Below are 21,189 nucleotides of genomic sequence, written 5' to 3' on the forward strand. Positions count from 1 at the left end.
AAGCACCTGGATGCCAAGCGATTGTATTGCACCACCAGGGTGTAGCATGTTTATATATATATATATATATATATATATATATGAGTTGGTGATACTCTTTTTTATTTACTAGTTGGTGATATATCTGCCTTATTTCAAGCACAAGTTGGTCTTGTGGTCCACGACGCAGAGCGGATAGTAGACATTGCAGGGCTGTCTTCGAATCGGTAAATATACTCCATTTTCGTGGTAAATCATCATGAAGCATTTGAAGGGCGCTGCGAAGTGCAGCAAGCTTCGCAACAGTCGATGTTGTCCGGTGACAAGTTTTAAACTGAACGGTCACGGCTTTTTCGGCGAAGATCACAGCTCCTGTAGATCCGTCAAGAGTTGTCGAGCCATCAATGTAAATGTGAAGGTGGTCCTTGTATGTATCGTGCAGCATGAGTAGAGATAGCGCTGCTTGAGAGCTGGTGACGAGAGTCCTGCTTTCGTTCGAATTCCTGGTACCGACAGTCACATATTTAAAGTTCTTGGAGGAAAAACATTGGGAACGTCAGTACACGCGATGTTACAACTCTATCTGAGGTACAGCTTACCTGTACTGAGCAATACCTGCAGAAGCAACATCCGCACCATCGAAAGTGCGCAGGCACTAAGGGTTTGTCTTGGATTGCCACGATGTACATCAACAGCGGAAACAATTGCAATAGCTCAAGATTACCCAGTGAGAACTCATGACATTGGAAGTGCTCAGAGCACACATCAGGCACATTGCCCGCGCCCCTTTCCATCACCTCGCCACGCTGCCGAAAGACCGACCCAATGCCTCCTTTTGCCAGGTGATATGGACGTACCGTGACTGCCTTCCCTCGAGATTATACGCCTGCCGAGAGGCTGCTATCACCTCCTTGGTGTTTGGCTCGCCCACAAGTTTAAATGGAGCGTCGCCATTAAAGTTTGTTTCGCGTACGTAGGAGCTTTGCGCACGCAAACGCGAGAGTTCTATACGTGCGCTACGCGCCGCATGCTTGGGACGCTTATAGTTTCGCGTACACAACAGTCTGTTGTATAGGAGGCTTGAAAACGTATAGATCGTTGTTTCCGCATGTCTACTTGCGCCCTGTGCTGGCATTTCACAGGTGTGGAGCAGCCTTAAAACAGCATTATCAGAATCAAAAATAAAGTTCTTCAATGACACGCTCGGCAACTTCCTTAAAAGTTCGCCGCAAAATTTTTGGCGTTTATTGGGAGCACAGAAAGCAAAAATAGCGCAGATAACAATAGAATGCGACCTTGTGACAGACACGCAACAGATAGCATATTGTATCAATGAGTTCTTTCAGTCGGTGTTTCACAGAGATACAGATGATCACGTCACAGATGACAAACTATTTCTGCGCATGTCCTTTGGAGCCTCTTTCGTTTCACCAGGACGGCGTGTTTCATCAACTGCTAAACTTAGATTCAAAGAAGGCCAGTGGCCCTGACGGGATATACCGATGGTATTTCTGAAGCGATATGCCGATGTGGATGTCCTTTTATTTAGAAATTGTTTTAAAGCGAAGCTTTGTACCTCTACCAGCCAAGGGTTCTGTCGTGTCCGTCGTTGTAATCAAAAAACGATCCCGACGAACCGCTAACAATTGCAGGTATAGCAGTATAGCTTACTTGAATTCAGGCATTCAGCGTACAACTAAGCACTCGTTTTCGCAAGAAAAACCACAAAAACAAGCTTCAAAGTGATGAGCCAACATGATGGATGATAAGGGCTGCGGGCAAACAACGGAAACAGGCTCGGCGCGGTCCGTAAGATTAGATTGCAGCTGTTGCAAAGCTTATGCAGCTGCTTGAAAGAGGGTTGACGTCATTCGAAACCCTTCCAGCCTAGTAACTGCTTCGGTTCATTTTCTAGACTACCCCACTATGGGGTAGTCTAGTAGTGTATATCACACCGATCATAAAGCAGTAGTGAACATTGTTGTGAAGTAAATAATAATAAAGGCCGTGGTTAAAGTTACGTTGTAGTGTGTGAAATATCAGGTGCGCCGCAGTCACCGTGAGGGTGGCGTAAAAAGCTTCGCTTTCCAACCACCTTCACAGGGTGGATTAGCGGGCAATTTTTTTGAACACTCTTTACGTACTCATTCCCTTCCACAAGATTGGCGCTGCGCTGCTGTTATTCCGGTGTTCAAAAGTGGAAATCGCCTGCTTCCAAACAACCATCGCCCTGTATCCCTGACATCTCTATGCTGCAAACTCGGGGGTACCTAAGTGCAAAACACATTGTTCATTTTCTGGAAACAAATAAGTTACTTTATGCAAATTAGCATGGTTTTAGATGGGGCCTCTCAATGGTTACACAACTAATTGAAATGGTTCACGATTTTTCAGTGGCTTTAGACGAACACAAACAGATTGCGACGACTTTTAGCGACGTCTCCCCGGTGTTGCCGGTATGACGGCAGAAAAACACGCGCCGAAACTGGCGTGACGCGTGCTTTATTAATTCAAGTTCATGTGTTTCACTGTAAAGAGCAGCATAAAATATTCCCGAAGGTCTTGCACTAGCTATGTTCTTATCCTTGCACGTATCAAAATTTAATCGTTTGCTCGTTCCGTGTGACAATCGGTATAGTACTTGACTGATGTACGTATGTACATACATTCTGTTCCGGCTTCGCGCTATTGGCTAGTCGCTCGCAGCACTTCCGCGCGACGAATTCTATATTTCCAGAACCGAGCGATCGAGCGACAAGAACGAGCGATCTGTTCGCGCCACGGCCCGTTTCGTCGCTCGAAGCCGTCGCGCACAAAATCGCTCTCGTGCGGTTTGGGCTTTAAAGTTTAAGTGATTTACGGGGGCTGCATGTGCTAAAACCACAATCGGATTATGGGACACGTCGTATAGTGGGGGACTGTGGATTAATTTTGGCATCCTGATGTTATTTAACGTGCACCTAAATCTAAGTGTACTAGCGTTACTGTGTCTCGCACCTGTGGAAATGCGGCTGCCGCGGTCGGGATCGTGCGACCGCTTCCGTGGCGTCTTCTTGACTCTACGGTGCTTTAATGAGGCTTTGCGTCTCCACGCCCAGTTGTCCGCTTGACAAATTTGAATAATACATTTCAGAAATATCAGAAACGTACCGTACCGTATACCTTCAGTTATCCCGAACGACGCGGACATGTCCACGTCGTTCCTGTCAGTCCCGTGTTTTTTTTTTTTTTTTTTTTTGTGTGTGTGTATGTGTGTGCTAAAGAAATTTTTACGATATACCAGCATGCCCAAGTTTATGCTCTTTCGAGTTTCTCGCGTCGCCTTTGCTCTCTGCCACGCTCCTTTCATGTAACTGCACGCTCTTAACCACCACTTCGACACGTCCTTAACATAAACAAGGTTAACATAATCTGAATTGTATCAATGAACCTGTGTTCGTTCTCGGTGCCCTTTCATTTTATATTTGCTCTATACATACCTACTCAATCCGCTCGGGTTCGGTTACTGGGCTCGGCGGCCGCATTCTGACAGATATTTAATGCAACAGCGCACGTGATCCGTGTTTTGGGTGTGCCGTTAGGTACCCCAGGTGGTTGGAATAAATCCAGAGGCCGTACCTCATAGTCAACTTTGCACACTACTGTGCATATTTATCACACGCAGGATGTCGCAGAAAAATATTTTGAATGATCTGTTCATTCTGCGCCAACACATACATATCGTAAATACAAGCGCGCTGTACATAGTGAGAATAAATAAATGGCCACAGCCATCGGACGTTAAATAAGCGAATGCTAACTGAACAGTCGGCACGCTCGACAGATCAATGAATACCGACAGTCGCTGCAGACTCCCGAGAGTCAACTATTTATGCTGCTCCTGCTGGATCAATGAGTTTATTCATTTTTTTTATTTTTAAGCAATAATTTACCACAAGTGTTCATGCTCGACTTCATTTATTTGCAATTATTTCATTAACTGAAAAAAAAAGATTACGTTCATGTTAAGGATTGTTTTGGTAGAAAATTGTTGTACCAGAACACATTTTGCTTCAGACATTTACAATGTGCTGACATAACGCAAGCCCCGCCAGAAAAAAAAAAGAAGAAAAACTCAAACAAAAACTGAACACAGACACGCATTTCCTTCGCGGAAGTACTTTGGCTTTCAATCCGCGCCGTTCGAATTTGATGCAGAGAGGAGGGTGCACCTGTCCTTCAAAACGAAACACGTGTGGCAAAACCGTCACCGTAAAATTTACGCGTGCAGTTTACGCGTAATCGATGCTTCGCCCGAAAGGCGAAGCATCGATTGCGGTAGCAAATTAGTAGAGCGCTATTCGGAGTAGGGATAGTAGCTTTATCGGCTGCATAAACTTGGCCACATTGGCTTGCTAACTGAATTAACAATCGTGGTGTCAGCGCGCACAAGCAAACATGAATAGATCACACTGAATGACCGCAGCCAACGACTGTCAAAACGCTGGCAGCAAGCGCAAGTTCGCGCGGTCTATCGCTTCAACGGAAACTGAGCGGCAAATGCACAGCCCAGGTCAGAGCCGTGTGGAGATAAGAGACGGTGCGGGCGACCGCCGGGCAGAGAAGTTGTTGGCAGAGGAGCAGCCCCCCCCCCCCTCCCCCCTCTGCCCGTTTCTTGCTTTCGCGTGGGAGATTGAGTGGTAAGATACGCCTTTGGCGCCGGAGCAAAGCGCCGCCCCGCCTCCCTCCCTCCCATACCCCAACGGCCTTTCGCGGGACGGTCGCGTTTGCTTTCCGCCGTGCGTTCGCCCTCCGTGATAGCGCGCGTCCCCCGCGCGCTTTCGCTCGCGCATACGGCGCGCGGCGACGATTTTATCGCTCTTGGAATCTATACGGAACCTCACGGCGACGACGACGGCGACGCCGACGGCAGAATTCAGGTTGAAGTGTCCATATAATTGCTATCGCAATAAAAGGGGCTGCGCCTAGTCGCGTCACCTTTCTCTAGATATCGAACGGCTAGCCTCCAACGCGTTCGGCGTTGCAAGCAACAGCGTTCTTCGCACTGTGCCAACCTTGGTTCGCCTGCCTGCGTTTGTGGCATGCCAGGAACGCTGTCGCTCGTAGGCGTCGACGCGTCCAGCGCTAGTCACGCGAAATGTCGCGAAAGGGAAAGTACCTCCGAAAATGATCGCTCGAGAATACCTTCCCTACATGCGTAGTTAAGTTAAACCAAGTTAAGACCTAGCAGTAGCAGCCATTTAGACTTGAGGATCGACAGTTTCGCTATGCCTAAGCTTTGCACGACCGAGTGCAAACTTGCCCGTTTTTTTTCCCCCAAGTGCGCTGCTTCACCAAACCGAAGGCATATGGTCGAGTTATACTTCCGGAATATACAAACAGCCCGAATTAGCAAAGTTACTATATGTCCCGTACAATGTTCCATTCCAGACCAACATGTGCCTCCTCGTGCGGGTGGAGCACCTCTGCCTGATCTCCGGTGTCGCTCTGCGTCGTGACGTCGTCGACATGCACGTGACGGCGCTGGTCGGCGCGCTGCCGCGCCTGCGGTGTTTTCACGCCCACTACCGAGACATTCAGGACGGCAGCGAGAAGCGGATCACGTGGATGCGGAAAAGCGAAGCGGACAAAGAGGGCGTCCTGGTTCGGGACGGGCCCTGCGCCCTCTGCTCGACGGCCACGTTCATTGGTCTCGCGAAGCCGCGAAACCGCAGCTTCACGATGGTGTAAGCCATAACCAAGGAAAAGCTCCAGCATAGCTATAGGGCGCCTCAACCTTCGGCGTAACTGCGGTGCGCAGCAAATGACGTCCATCCACCGCATGCATTGTAAGGTGGGTCACTGACCCCAATGCAGCAGGGCCTGGGTGGCTTTGTGTGTTCAATATTGATACTCTCTATAAATAAACTTTTTTTTTCTCTCTCTCTCAAGTGATACTCTTGTGTTGTAGTTGTTTGTAGCATTGTAGTCTTTGTAGTAACACGGTAACTGAATTAGTCCGCATACGCCGCTTGCATAATCGTTGCAACTTAATTGCTGCGCTTATAACGCAATATTTCGTTGAAAATACTCAATTTTCAAAGTCGCAAATCCGTCTGGAGCTAGAAGAACAAAGCTTTGGCAAATCTATGCACTACCCGTTATTAATAGCATGCTGGCTGTACTGCCATACTTGCAGTTCTCATAGATGCTAACGCCATATAGTTCCTTCAGGTAACTTTTCCATGGTTTTGGTAGTCTGCTTATAGCGCTGTCACAAACGGTCGCGCGCCCAGATGCAAGGTTCGCCGCTAGCAGGCATTTCGCGAGCATACCAAGATAAACATCCTGTCAAAGTGGTGTAACCGCCAGTTCAGGCATGCAGCTAGTTTAGTTCCCGTGCTTCCTAGTTTTGTTTTTAGTTACTTGCTTTTTAACGCCGGCACTGTAATGGCAGTATTGGAGGAAGAGGTCGCGCAGGGGGTAAGATCAATTTACGCGATTTTAAAAACTCCATCCGTTGTTAAGATATCTCCAAAAATTTTCCTTCCCCAGCTCCGGTCCCGAAACTGAGTGCAAATAGCGCTGGAAGCACTGCCCGCGTTGTTCTCGAGGCTGTCACGACTTATAGAAGATCTGGCTGCGATGGCATTCTGAGGCGTCCAATCTGTCATCGCATGCTTGCTCCGCCAACGATGGTATATACAGGGTGTTTCAGCGAACACTTTCAAGAATTCTTAAAGGTTGCCTGTGGTAGATTGCCCCATTCTAGTTCATGAGCTGGTCTACTCGAAGAGGCGGACATTACTTTCACAAGAAATTGAAATGCATAATCGAATGATTAACAAAAATTCACTAATTAAGTTTTTAACTAATTACCTGATGGCCCATATTGTAATTTACAAATTGTAACCGTGGAGTTAGCAAGGCGGATTCACCTGGAACGAATTCTCGGGATGACACCAGTTTCGAGAATTAATTCCCGAACTTTGCGGATAAATGCATTGGCGTTTCAGTAAGCTTAACAAAACGTCGCTTTCTGCATTTAAGCACAAACTTAACTGGAACGTCAATGCATTTTCCCGCAAAGTTCGGGAATTAATATCTCGAAACTCGTGTCAACCTGAGAATTAATTTCAAGTGGATCCGCCTTGCGAACTCCACGGCTACAATTTGCAAATTGCAATATGGGCCATCAGGTAATTAGTGAATTTTTGTTAATCATTCGATTATGCATTTCAATTTCTTGTGAAAGTAATGTCCGCCTCTTCGAGTAGACCAGCTCATGAACTAGAATTGGGCTATCTGCCACAGGCAAGCTTCAATAAATTTTGAAAGTGTTCGCTGAAAAACCCTGTATATGTCGCCGAGATTTGATCTTGTGGGAGATATAATAAGAATCGTGCACCGTGTCCGGTCAATTAACCCATTCACGCGGAGAAACCATGCTAGGCGGGATAGACCACCACGTAAGCCTTCTTCCGGTGCTCTTCGTGCGCCAAGTGTAGGGGAAAATCTGGGCCCGTATTCACGAAAAGATATTTTAAGCTAGAACTGTCCGTAACATAATTTTTACTTAATCCTGATGCTGGATATGTCATTAGTGAAAGTGGGCGGCCAATGGCAGTGAGCACTTACGAACGAGAATTCCGTTCCCCTGAATTTTTGTCGACGAATACCATAATAACGAATGTCTTTTTTTTTTTTTTAAGATTGCATAAAGAAGTTACGAAAGAGATAGCGCGCCGTGTTTTCGAATGTGTTCTAACACATAGTGCTGGCGTATCTTCCGTAAGTACAACAATTTAAAAGTGAATTAGTTAATTATTCATCACACACTAAACTGTTAGGAACAATACGAAACTATAGTGCACGCTTCAACAAGTTGCTGATAACGAAATACAGTTAGTTGCATCCGCATTAAACATCTTGCTATGACAAAAAAAAATAACTGTTTCAAGATTCTGGAAGACCAGCGCTCCGACGAAAAACAGAGTAGAACGGACCAAACATTGCCCAAACTATATACACCAACCAGCCCAAGTTTCTGCCGTACTGCGGTTAATGATAGCTGGGACAATGTATAACATGATTATATCAATCGCCGCGTTTCTATGTATATATCTGCCTCGCATCGCACTCTCACTGCTTCGCGTGGATTTCCTAAGACATATTTTAGACAAAAATAACGGGAAATATTTCGCAACAGAATTCTCTGCCACGACAAAACCAACCGGTGACACAGAACACATGCCTCTATGACGTCACTTCCCGACCTCTTTCGCGGGAGCAAAAGAGCGAGCGAGGGTCTCGGCGCCGGACCCGGCGTGTTCCCTAGAAGACGTCGTATGTCCTCTCATCCTAGGTACTTTCTGTCCCCGACAAGTACCCAGACGTCGGATGGTGCAGCGCGGAAGAGGAGGCAGCGCGGAGAAGATTTATTTTTAGGGCACACACTGGGCTCTCCGGCCGAGACGAGAGAGAAAAGAAAGAATATATAGAGAGATATAGATAGACAGATAGACCAGTGGCCCAACGCATGGCACAGCGCAGCAGGGGCAGAGACCCCGGGAAGTAAAGGCTGAACGTCGAATTACCGACCCGCCCCCTTCCGTCCGTGCTCGCGCGCAGCGAAGGCGGCAAGCCCCGAGCGGACGGCATGGTGCCTGCGCTCTCGTCTTCAGCTGAATGAGAACGAACGGCGCTGTCATTTTCCTCGGTAACCGGCCCGACTCGAGGTGAGTGAAAGAACCGACTATTCCATTCGCTATAACACGTACTACTGGATACGGCCGCCGAATTGCTACTATTTGTACGTCTCTACGGGGCGCTGCTCTCGCGCCTCAGGTCCCGTCAAGTTTGCTACCGCATGCTGTAAGAAAACTGTGCGACAGTCTACCAAATGACATTGCCTGTCGCGTTTATACGTTACTGTGATGTGTGTATCGGCTCGTTTTGAATGAGCACTATATCGGTTGTCACATGCACTTTTCGCGCGTGCAGTGCAGTCCATTCCCATGGTATGCGGCAAGCTGTCTTCCCAAAATATCGTGATAGTGCCGATGAAGTCAATGACTACTAAGGAGCCAGCTTCCTTTAGAGAGAGAGAGATAATGCTGACTTTATAATCAGAAGCTGGAGATACGTTAGCCTGGCATGCTATTCCAGCTGCATGTTGAGTGAGAATTGTGATATACACAGGGATAATAAAAGAAAGTCGCAGTTTCGCCCGAAAGGCGAAGCATCAATCGCGATAGCAAATGGACTAGTAGAGTATACGGAGTAAGGATAGTAGTTTTATGACCTGCATAAACTTGGACACATTCGCTTACTAACTAAATTAACAAGCACGGTGTCAGCGCGATCAAGCAAGCATGAATAGATCACACTCGATGACCGCAGACAAGCACATCATAAAAACACAGATATAGCATATACATACGCGGACACGTACATACAACCGGTGTGTTTTAAGTAACGCATGTAGAGATGGGGCGTGCGGGAGAAGGGGTGGAAAATGACAGAAAAGTGAGGGGCGTCATCCAGTGCCAGTACTTGCAAACTACCTTTGACTGACGTACGTGGACAAGGGGATTCAAAGATATCAGAAGGAGAAACGATATTTAAGAAAAGATATACAGTGCACAGAAACGCGACGAAGCCCGTGACAACTCTAATGCTGTCACTTATTCCGCTTGTCCTTGAAAAGGGGAGCAATACGTTTAAATGCTTTAGTGCCGACAACGGCATGGACCCGTGCTCCAGCTATAAATTATTTCCGACAAAGGCGACTCTTATTTAGCGCAGTCAAAAGCTGTCTTATGGGCAAGCTGTAGCGAGGGCAGCCACAAAGGAGATGCCCGATTGCTCCCTCGAGGCCGCAGTTGTCACATGCAGGGCTCTCGGCCATTTCAATGTGGTATGAAAGGGCACTCGTGAATGCTATGTGGCTCAGCCCACAGTCGGTTCAAAAGTGTTGCTCAGCCCGCGGTATTCGAAGCGGAAGACGGATCTGCAGACGCGAATCCAAGCTATATATGTCGACAAGCGTTTGACTGATTCGGTCGAGCTTCACAGCGCCAGTGTACAGTCTGGGACAAAAATTCGTCGACCGCACCCGTAAATTAAACGCCAAAATGTCATCGAATTCAGCGTGCACAATTAGGAATTGAGTGATGCACTGCGAAATTCTCGAGCGTAGAAATTTAGTTGGCCCTTCTCAGTTGAAAGTTGCATGCATAGGCCATTGCGAAATACAGCGTTTTCTCTGTGGACGAAGTCCGCAAACTTTTGTCCCCGACTGTACACCAGCGTGCCATTTACAGAAGTCTTTCTGCGGCGTCCTTTCACGACAGCGGTACTGTATATAGTTCAGTGGACACCAGGGTGGACGGATCGCGCGGCCTGGTCGCTACCAGAGAGGCTGCAATGCCATGGTATCCACAGATAAACAATGTTGTGCGGTGGCAGTGATTGTGGCTGTCTCAAACTTGTTGCACCTACCATTTCGCTGCAAAGAATAATAAGCTCGAAAGGAAGCTCATCTAACGCATAGAAACGTGTACGGTTAAAACAGATATCTTAAGACAAGTTTATGATGGCACACCGTCCTTTTCTGGGCGCACATTTCACGTTGATAAAAAAAGAATGTGGTACAGATACTCGAGAAAATTGTCTCGCGGGTTTCTTTAAACAGGAGCACCGAATACACGAAACTCACCGTATGAATATTCTGACAAATGTATTAGTCGCACTTATCAGAAGCTCGCGAGGTGCGAGATGCTGCGAAAACGATGCCTCGCAGTCGAGCCTGGAACAAGCCCTATGCTTATCACGAGTCGTAGGCAATGATAAATAAAACGATCTCACAAATGGTTGCTACCTCCCTATATATAGTGCGCTCAGGGGCGACGTCACGCGAAACTTGTGTGCAGGCCTGAAAGAGCGTTTGAACGTATTGCGTTGATAAAAAGCCCAAGCACCGTGCCTTGCGTCAGACGTGTCCTAAACTGCTTCGAAAAATTTTACTGACGCACCAAACGCGCCATCCCTTTAATTACGTCATGCAGGCTACTTCAGCGCATGCTAAGAATCGAACTGATAAAAAAAGCTTATTTATAGTAAAACCACTAAACTGTTATGTTTGTCCTGGGCGGGTATAGATGTCATGGCAAGGTTGAGCTTGTTCGTTTCCATCAAGTATTTCTACAACCGAAACTCGGGCATGGGTTAAAAAAAAAAAAAAGAAAAAAAAAACCGAATGACGTAGTCGCAGCGTATTGTCGTCTTCATTCCGTCATTGTTGTACAAGTTCCAGCTGTGTGAAATGTTTCATTTAACCGCCATTCTCTGAGTCAGGTGCAGGTGCGGCGCTTGCCCCCTGTATACTCGTGGGAGAAATTGAAAAAGCTGCTTCCATGGCGACCGTGACACGCAAGCCACATTACACTGAAGAAGACTTTACTAGAAGTGCTTAAGGAAGTCTCCTAAAAATTTTTCTGTTTACATCGGCACACTGAGTCAGTGGCATTGTGAAAGGCGCTCTCTTCGGTCCCAGCGCGATCTTATAGTAAGTGAAGGCAGAAACGTTGCAACAACCGACGAAGTGCGACCATGTCTCAGTTGATTGAACTTCCGGGTTGAAAGGGGGCAGTCTGGATCACCGGCGGCGGCGTTCCTTCAAAAGGACGGGACAAAAGGATAAATCGCCGGGGAGGGGCTCACATCTTCGATCGCAGAGACCGGCTAACACGGCAGGCGCTGCTCACTCGAGAGACACCAGCATAGATGGCGCTCGTTCATCCCTATGGCGCCCTCTAGGGAAGGCTGGGGGAAATAGTGAGTGAGGGGTGCGTGCACGGTTAGATAAAGGCCTGCGCTGCCCATCAGCTCTCGGAGACGAACAGCTACGAAATACGTCTGAGAATGAATTATGAGCTGGACTCGAAGAAAAGTTCCTTCAAGTCCGAAAGAGGGTTTTCTGATCTCCACACGTAGTCCATCAAGGCGAACCGCCAAGCTGGCGCTCCGCAATGGGCAGCCGAGAGAGCCGGCCGGCAGACCATCACTCAAGCGCGTGGAAATGCGCCGATCAATATTCGCGAGCGCAAGTTCGGCTCGAACGAGGCTCTACGATTCTGCATAATGTGCCATGGGCCGTGCGGTTATGCCTCGCGGGTAAATGAATCGGTGACATTTTTCAATTGCCGCCACAGAGAGAGAGAGAGAGAGCAGGGAAACGCGCTTTGCTTTTACCGCGGGACACCATTTTCTCGTCGCAGTTTTTCTTCGGTCAAACTCGCTCCCATTCGGCCGGTCGTCTTCCAGACAGCCGTTTTCCCGATATGCATGTTGCAATAGCGATAAAAGAACGGTACAGTTTTTATACTCCGAGCTTTGGAATTGTGATTTTAGTGACAAGATCCGCGCAAACAGCAGCCGCATTCTCTCTAAACCCATTGATATTAGTGATTCTCAACGATCACTCAGTCGCAGTTACTATTGCTATTATATTGTTCTCTGATTGCCTTCACGAGATCATGCATACCTCATTTTCTTAGTTAATGTGGCTCAAAATACTACTCGTCTGACAAGGACTGTCCGACCAGCAGTCGAAACGAAATGCTCAGTCATACAGCATCTGGCACTTGCCATTCGTACAAATCGAAAAAAAAAAAGTCCTTACGATATGCTTATAGTATGCGGCGTCAGCCAAGGTCAGGTTTCGAGGCCAAATTTCAGCTTGATTTCGGGAGACAGAGAGAAACATATAACGATCGAAGGACAGACTAAACCAGATACGTCCGGTTTGCTACCCTGTAACGGGAAAGAGGGCTGTTGGGGTAGAAAAAGAATTAGAAGGGAGAGAAGTGACACTGATAGGCCATGTTTCAAAGTAGCTAATACGCAATCTTTTTCTAATTCCGCCCGAAAATTACCTGTGCTTAGAAATAAGCTGTTGAAGCGAAATAAGTTGTGCGTCGTTGCTGTGGTATCGACTTGCAAAAGAGTGGAGAGGTCGGCCGGGAGAGGGCGCTATTATTTTATTGCGATAAATATTTAGGAACACTTCAGGCGAATTTCCGCCGTCGCCGTGAGGTTTCGTATGAATTCCTACTGCGATAAGATACTATCGCGCCCCGCGGAGCAGTATGCTGTATTGCGAGGGGAAGCGTGCTGAGGATGAGCCAAGAAGGATCGTGGCTTGGTGCGCGCCGTCTTCTCACTCGCCCAGTGCTCTGCACGCAAAGGGGGCGGGGGGGGGCAGGTGAGAACGCGTCTCGTCTTCTAGCCCGGTCGTTGCTGCGCATGGCGCGGCCCCGCGCGCCCTATATCTTGGAGGTAATACGCGGGTGCCACGGTATAGCGAGCCGAGATGTCAGGTGGCTTCGTGTGCGCAGTATTCCCGCGGGCCTAGCATTAGAGTTCGCGTAATCTCAAGTTCCGGAGACGAGTTGAAGTTATAATAGGCAGCACGAAGCGTTTGCTCACGGGTGCTGCCTCTCTTCATCACGCCAGCATCGGACAGCCAGTGTCCTCTGTCATCGAGAGTGATCTGTACATGTTAGCCTGTGCGCGCGTGACGCCATACTTGCTAATTTAATTAGTGGGAAATGTAGAGCACTCCGGAAAACACGTTTAGGTTCGCATGTAAGACGTAAGTTTAACAAAGCGTGATTCAAAAAATACAGTATTGACACCCTGCGTTCTTATGGACGCGGGTAAATGTTTTAATTCATATTTAACATTTTTATTCCACAAATTTAAATTCTTCATAGACTGAAAAAAATATTTCATCAGTTGAAATGGAGCTTTTACAACCACTTTCCCTAGCACTTCGCAACACAGATATTTCTTAAAGCGAAACTTTTTTTTTGCCGTCTGTCTATAGGGTAGTCTACCAACGTCGCCGCGCCATTTACTTTTTTTTTTCATTGCTACCACCCGAAATACTCTCGGCGGCCTCATGCGCTCCCGCCTACGTTAAGTGACATGACGTGCAATCACCAGCTGCGCCGTGCTGCGTTCCTTTGCCGTGACGTCACCACTGTTCCTCAACACCATTACTCGCCGTCACCCTTCAATCTTTGCTGCTCTCCCCATTCGATTCGCTCCTTATTTCCACCCGCGCAATCCTGAATTAATTTCTGCTTAATGGAGATTACCAACGTTCAGAATGACAGACACAGACGGAAGTCGCAGACGACTCTCGAAGAAACGCATCATATAGAGAGCTGACCCACCTTGATGTTGAGGCAGGTTGGGTACAGAAAATTGTGCGACCAGCTTGATGAATATCGTTGCTGTTCATACGCCCTTTGACCTATTGTTATTTACGGGGTTCCGCTGAGAATGCGAACTGGATTAAAAAATATAGGCACGTCTAACATCGTCTAACAAGTTGGACACACAGGAGCAGAGAGACGAATTTTAAGAACAAAAAAAGGAGGCTACTAAACTGTTAACCACCATTAAAATGTCAGCAGCTAAAGCTAGACAGTTACAGTGCGGCCAGCTGTTACTTCTCTCTCTCTTTTCCTATATGTTATTCTGTTTATATTTATATACATCATGAGATTCAAACAGCACCTGCCCAGGATAGGGTAATATTTTATCGATAGCAAGAAACAACTTGCGTTAGACAGACAGGCAAAGAACTTTATTAAATAGGTCCTGAGAAGCCCTGCCCTAGGGCAGAGCTGCGGGCCGCTCCCACGTGGGGACGGGTAGGCCGAGCCTAACCAACTTGCGTTATAAAGAAAAAAAAATAAATCAGGCTAGTGAGTCTCGAGACACTTTTTCTGGACAAAAAATTCGCCGGCCCTTCCACTTCGTGAAGATGGATGATAAGCGAAGCTTATCACTATCACAACAAATGGAGGGTACACGTACCCGTTCACAGTGATGCACGCAGGCAGTTTTCCCTTGATTAAAGATTCCTTACGCGTACCGTAAACTCTAAATTCACCAAGGTCTTCTCCACTAGTAGCGTAATGTTCATTGAACACTTCCAAGGCATGGTGTCGCTGTTGGAAGGAGCAGATCACACTGATGAGGGACAAGTTGTTGTCGAACCACAAACGCTTTCGTTCGATGCCTCGAGTTCGCTCGGCGGCGTGGCTAGCAGAATCCCCCCCCCCCCCCCCCCCCCATTGCCGCATGCGATTCTTCAAAATTAAATTGCTTCAAAATTAGATCTGTCCGTCATGTGAGACAATGAATGGCTCATATCCCTTTAACCAATGGCCCATACCACTGATCTGTACTATGTAGAGATAAGTGGCTCATACCTCCGTAAATACGGCCTCCCCATTATGACGACAGAAGAGAAGTGAAATTCAACGCCGGAATGATGAGCAGCAACGGAGCCAGCTGTGGAAGAAGACGACGACGAACGCGGGAGCAGTGGCACGAGCGCGTTCGCGCAGTTGCGCCGAGAAGTGCCAATGTGCCAGCTGTGGAAGAAGACGACGACGCTCGAGCCATTGCTGATGATGATAGTTTCTGCGGACAGACACGGACGTTCAGGCTAGACATACTGTAGACAAGCTTCGCTTGTTGAAATGTGTGAAACTACTTCGCAGTTTATAACGTCCTACTGAAGTTTACGCGTAAATACGAAACGGGAACTTCGGCCTTCATTTCCTTGGCTAATAGCCCACGTTTTTTTTCTACTCCCCCCCCCCCCCCCCCCCAAATATGCACAGATTAAGTCTAAAAGAAAATAGCAGTAGGTTCCAACGATTGATTTGGCGCTGAGCTCATTTAATGCGACAGCAGCAGGCTTTCACAGATGACCACCAGCATCTTCTGAAGAATATCTTTGCGATGCGCACAGTATAGTGAGTGCCATGATGTCAGGAGCAAACAAGCAAGCGCCGTCCTTGTCCACAGCAGTATGGTCTCCCTTGTCGCCTCCGAAATATATGCCCAGACACCACCAGTATCAGAGTATAAGTGCACGGAGCAACAACTTGCTATAATTACCAAGCGCAACGGCTAGCGTGTCCCGCTCTGATGAACACATTGCCGTTTGACTCGCGCTGGCGTGCAATTTTTTTCTTATAACGCAAGTGTATATATCTGGCTGTGTTTCGCACCTTTCGCACGTTCATAAAGCAACACCCAATGGGTTGAAGTATATGAAACCGTTGATTATCATGCACTATGAGATGACTGTATATAGAACAGATCATTACCATCATCACCAGACTATTTATATCCACTGCAGGAGGATATATATCCACCCAGCGATCTGCGCTGCGATCTCCTAGCCTCCAGGTTATAGCTCAGATGGTATAGATGATCGCCCCGGAAAGCCGTTGGTCCCGGGTTCGAATCCCGGACGAGGACGAATTTCTGAACTAGTTGCGAAGCTTCGGGTGGATGACAATTTGGCCCTTTCATACCCCTGTCTTGTGCCAGTTGACCCCATCTTATATGCCAGCAAATTTCCCTAATTCCATCACATCAGCTAGTTTTTTGCCGTCCTCGACTGCACTTTCCTTCCTTTGGCAGCCATTCTGTAATTCTAATGGTCCGCCGGTTATCTGCCCTACGCATTACATGGGCTGTCCTGCATCTCTAGTTTTTTTTTTCTCTTAATGCCTACTATAATATCGGCTATCCCCGTTTGCGGTCTGATCCGCACCGCCCTATTGCTGTCTCCTAATGTTAAGCCTATAACATTCTTCGTTCTATAGCTCTTTGCTCGGTCCTTAGGTTGTTCTCGAGCTTCTTTGTTAATTTCCAAGTGTCTGCCCCTTATGCTAGCACCGGTAGAATGCAATGATTGTACACTTTTCCTTTCAACGACAGGTACTGGTATTTTGTCTATATTGATTGTTTGATAACGCAGAACTGAATTTCGCTCACTGTTACCATACCTTGTGGCTCGAAATGTCGTGCTATATAATCCAGCTTGCGGGAACTCTGGTCGTCTCCAGCGCGAGCACTCGAGGAGCGATAATGGGTAAAGTTTCTTTCTTTTTTTTTTTTTTTTTTTGTACTGCGCTAAGCAGTTACAAGCTCTAAACATTTTGATATCCCTGTAACATCAGGGCTCCTTGTAACATCACGGTTCCCTGTGAAATCATGGTTCCTTGTAACATCGAGGCTGCTTGTAATTTCACGACTGCTTGTACTATCACGACAGCTTGTAACATCATGTCGCTTTTTTTAACATGCCTGGGAAACGAAAATAAAGCTTAGGATAAATTTTCCTGCTTGCAGGGGCCCAATGTGACAACAGTGCACATTGGCGTTCATGTAAGGGGCAATCTTAAGCCTTACTTACAAGTAAATATTCGTTTGGCTGTACGACTGCGGTCGCTATAGGTCATCTGAAGGGATATATTACTATGAAGCTGTTTAACGCTGCACGTTTAGCTTTGCGCCGCGGCTCACGCGAACAAATGGTGGCCGACCTAGGTACGATTACACTTTCATGAAGCGGTGGACGGAGGCCACGACATAGTTTTTAAGTGGCAACCTGGGCACTGCAACAATACTAGCAATGAAAGTGCCGACAAAGCTGTCCATGAGGCACATAGAGAATGGGATAGCACCTCGATACCGTTGTCGAGAAGGGATCTCGGCGGTCTTGCCCATATTACTCTATAAGAAAATGTAATACATCAGAGTTCACCAACCGCGGCACCTATATGTCATGGACCAACATATGAGATTACAACTTCTACCCAGTTTTACTCGACGGGAAGAAACATCTGTTACTGTGCCGCCTGTGATTATGAGTTTCTTACTCGAATTGCCTACTCTAGAGCACTGCACGAGCCCGGGCCGACCCGTAAGCCTGGACCTGGCTCGGCCCGCTTGCCGGGCCGTTCGAAGCGTTTTTCGGCGGGCTCGGGCCGAACTCGAACTTGAAGCCACGGGACCGGGCCAGTCTCTGGCCCACTCATTAAAGCGCCTAAGTGGGGCCTTCGACCACAGGCGAACGTTATGCATTGCATAGCTCGAGGCATTCTGTGCCAAGCTGAAGTGGCACATGCAAAAAGCTGGCTCTTAGTATACCTTAGCACAGAAAATAGGAAAACAGATGAAGTTCTGATATTGTTTCTCTCTCCACAAAAACGAATATTGTTTTCGCGTCAGGAAAAATACTTTATAAAAAACACAAACGCTCTTCAAACCATTTCCCTGTTACCAACGCTTTTGCGATTGCCATATTACCACTCTCGATACAATTATATTATTTTAGCGCTAACGCAAGGCTACCTAGAGCTAACGCAACGCTAGAGCGACATGAAAAACTCCCGATGCAGCGTTCTGTTGCTCAATACGTGCTACATAAAAGTGTTTTTCCGAGCGTGAAAGAAGCCCGCGAATACACCGCAAAATTGCCTGCGCGACTGGCCGCTCGAGGCAATTTGCGTGTATTCGCGGGCCTCTTTCGCGCTCGGAAAAACACTTTTATGTAGCACGTATTGAGCAACAGAACGCTGCATCGGGAGTTTTTCATGTTTGTCTACAATTACCTCATTGACACCTTTCATCTAATTATAATATTCGATAATTTTATTAAGATTAATTATGTAATTAGGAGGAATGCAATAAAAGTAATCTGAGTATCTACAAGCGACGGCAAACAACATTATCTTGGTTCTGTCTAGCTACGTGGCATTTGCATATTTTAAAATCTTGGTGCATGATAGTTGGGACACCCTGTATATATTCACATGTTAAATGACTTCATAGGACCAAATTGTACGATCAAGGTAGATGCATGCGCACCAGCGGAAAAATAACAGCACAGGCAATGGGACAGGTTACTGATGTTCCAATGGGAAAACAAACATTTCGGTATTTTATTGCTTATTTACTGCGGTTGATTAGACCTCGAGAAGGCGAGGCTGAAACATATGGTACAAGCTGTAAGTAAAAATTATATATATATATATATACCAACCGCGGCACTATATGTCATGTGACCAACATATGAGATTACACTTCTACCCTAGGTTATATATATATATATATATATATATATATATAATATATATATATATATATATACCAACCGCGGCACCTATATGGTCATGGACCAACATATGAGATTACAACTTCTACCAGTTTTACTCGACGGGAAGAAACGTCTGTTACTATGTCGCCTGTGATTATGAGTTTCTTATATATATATATATATATATATATATATATATATTATATAGATATATATTATATGTACAGGCCCGGCCTGGTTATACACACGCGGGCCCTAGCTAAGCTTAGCAATGAACGCCCGGGCCCGGCCAATTGCAGCGCACGTGATGTAGAAGAAACGATCAATCATCTCCCATGTGACAGCCCAACGTGCGACGATGACACGATTGCCCTTCGCACAGCTTTAGGGCTCTTAGATGACAGGTCTTTCATAGATGAGAACCTCTTGGGACCGTGGCCTCGTGCGTCTGGTATGTACAAAGCCACAAAAGCGCTGCTTGGTTGGTATAACAAATACACCAGCTTATATGAGCTACTTGTGATTGGCTCAGCGCGATTAACACTTGACTTGTGTGTGTACCAGCGCAAAGTGTAAACTCCTGTCTTACCTCCTCATCATTTCAATCCCCTTCCCCCTTTTCCCAGCTGCAGGGTAGCCTACCATGGTCAGCCTGGTTATACCGCCCTGTCTTTGCCTTAATGACTTCTCTCTCCCATTCCGCAGCCACGTGTTCCCTCCATGCTGCCTGCCTGTCCGCTATCAGCGCGAAGCAGTAAAGGAGACAGGCGTTGTACGGGTTAAGTCGTGACAATAGGAAGGGTTGGGAAAAGCGGCGACGGGCGTCAGTTCATTTATCGGAATGCTTGCGCGTGCGTCTCGGGGTGCAGCCAAAACAAAAACCTCTTCGCCCTCGCATCGCTGTTCTCTCCTCCGCTCTCCCTTACAGCGGTGTTCGAGCCAGTCTGCTGCGACTACCGTCTTTGCCTCGATTCTAGCGGGGCCCCTCTTTTCATACCCATATTGACCAAAACTGGGTTGAAGAGGAGTACTTGGATTCAAAGCAAGTAGAACATACGTGTTTAAAAAGCCTGGTCAAGAAACAATTTTTTTATTTATTCAGAAAGTAATAAAGAACTAAACAGTTGGAAGCCATGTCGAACGTATGAATCAAACATATGGTAGACTAGGTAAAGTGCAGTTTGCCATAACCACACTGCTTTATAGTCACTCAGTACTGCGCTCACCTGACACGTCGATTGAGCTTCTGCTCCTGTTGTATGCCGGTATCCGTTAACAAAAATCAAAGCCCTTTTCTTAAAGAAAGATGGCTGAACGCGAAGCATTCTCTCACGCAAACTGAGTCAAGGTTTCAGTCCAAAGCCAACGACCACGCAACCGGAACCCAAGAAATGCTGAGCGACCCGATGCGATGCATATGTGAGTTGACTGCTAGTTTAGGATTGCATTTTTTGAACGTTGAAGTTGAATGAAGACACATTTCCTTAAGTTGCATAGCCGTTATTTTAGATCGTGTAGCCGTTGATTACACGCACACACTCACACTTTCACGGACGACTCTACGCTTGCTCAGGATTACCTTGTGATCGCTGTGGTAGACGGTCAGAAGCTCTGCCGTTGCCGACACACGGGATCGGCCTTATACGGGCACGATCGCGCTCGCCCTTACGTTCGCGTACGGCAGCCTCTTATGCCGTGCGTTGCACCCGTGGCCTACCAATGGTGACTGCCGGGAATGCATTGCGTAACGCACGTAATGCAATGCAGACATATACAGTTCGTCTGGGTAGCGTGGCGTTGCAGTTCGATCCCATCGTTCTTATCGGTACAACTGCGAATGTAAACTGTAGTGTTCTACGATTGTGTGCGCAGATAGTTCCATTGTGTAAGTTGGCTTTCCTGCAGTGTGTTTTCGGCGCTCACGGACAAGTGAGACATAGACATCGTTTTAATAGTCCTTTTTGTTAAGCTAGCATGTTTGCCGATGGCGCACTCTCTTGTAATACTTCGCCATGACATCGACCCGGATAGCGACAGCCTGCTATCGGGCACTTGCATTAAGATTTAAATTAAGAGTTTATCTGCCGCGGTGGCTCACGGTTTTGGCGCTCGCTGCCGAGTGCGAGAAGTTGCGGGTTTGACTCTCGGTTGCGGTGGGCGCGCACTGATGGCGGCGGAAGGCAAAAACGCTCGTCTACTAAGCCTTGGGCGCACGTGAGGTAACACCAGGTGGTCAAAATTAGTCTATT

The 21,189-nt window shown here is 47.1% G+C and overlaps 1 protein-coding gene across 3 annotated transcripts in view; it reads left to right on the forward strand.

Annotated features, from left to right (window-relative positions):
- Window positions 1-21,189, forward strand: part of LOC119450251 (kelch-like protein 8) — an 81,480-nt gene that overhangs the window by 18,875 nt on the left and 41,416 nt on the right. Inside the window, exons 4-5 of one of the 3 annotated variants that reach the window (XR_007466392.1) lie at window positions 113-206; window positions 5,410-5,913. The exons of 1 other annotated variant lie outside the window; for it this stretch is intronic. The gene's annotated coding sequence lies outside the window, so the exon portion shown is untranslated. Of the gene's footprint in view, window positions 1-112; window positions 207-5,409; window positions 5,914-21,189 lie in introns of those variants that run through there. One more of the 3 variants, XR_007466393.1, reaches the window with a different exon arrangement.

Source organism: Dermacentor silvarum, chromosome 4 (genome assembly GCF_013339745.2).
Source record: "Dermacentor silvarum isolate Dsil-2018 chromosome 4, BIME_Dsil_1.4, whole genome shotgun sequence".
Classification (NCBI taxonomy): Eukaryota; Metazoa; Arthropoda; class Arachnida; order Ixodida; family Ixodidae; genus Dermacentor; species Dermacentor silvarum.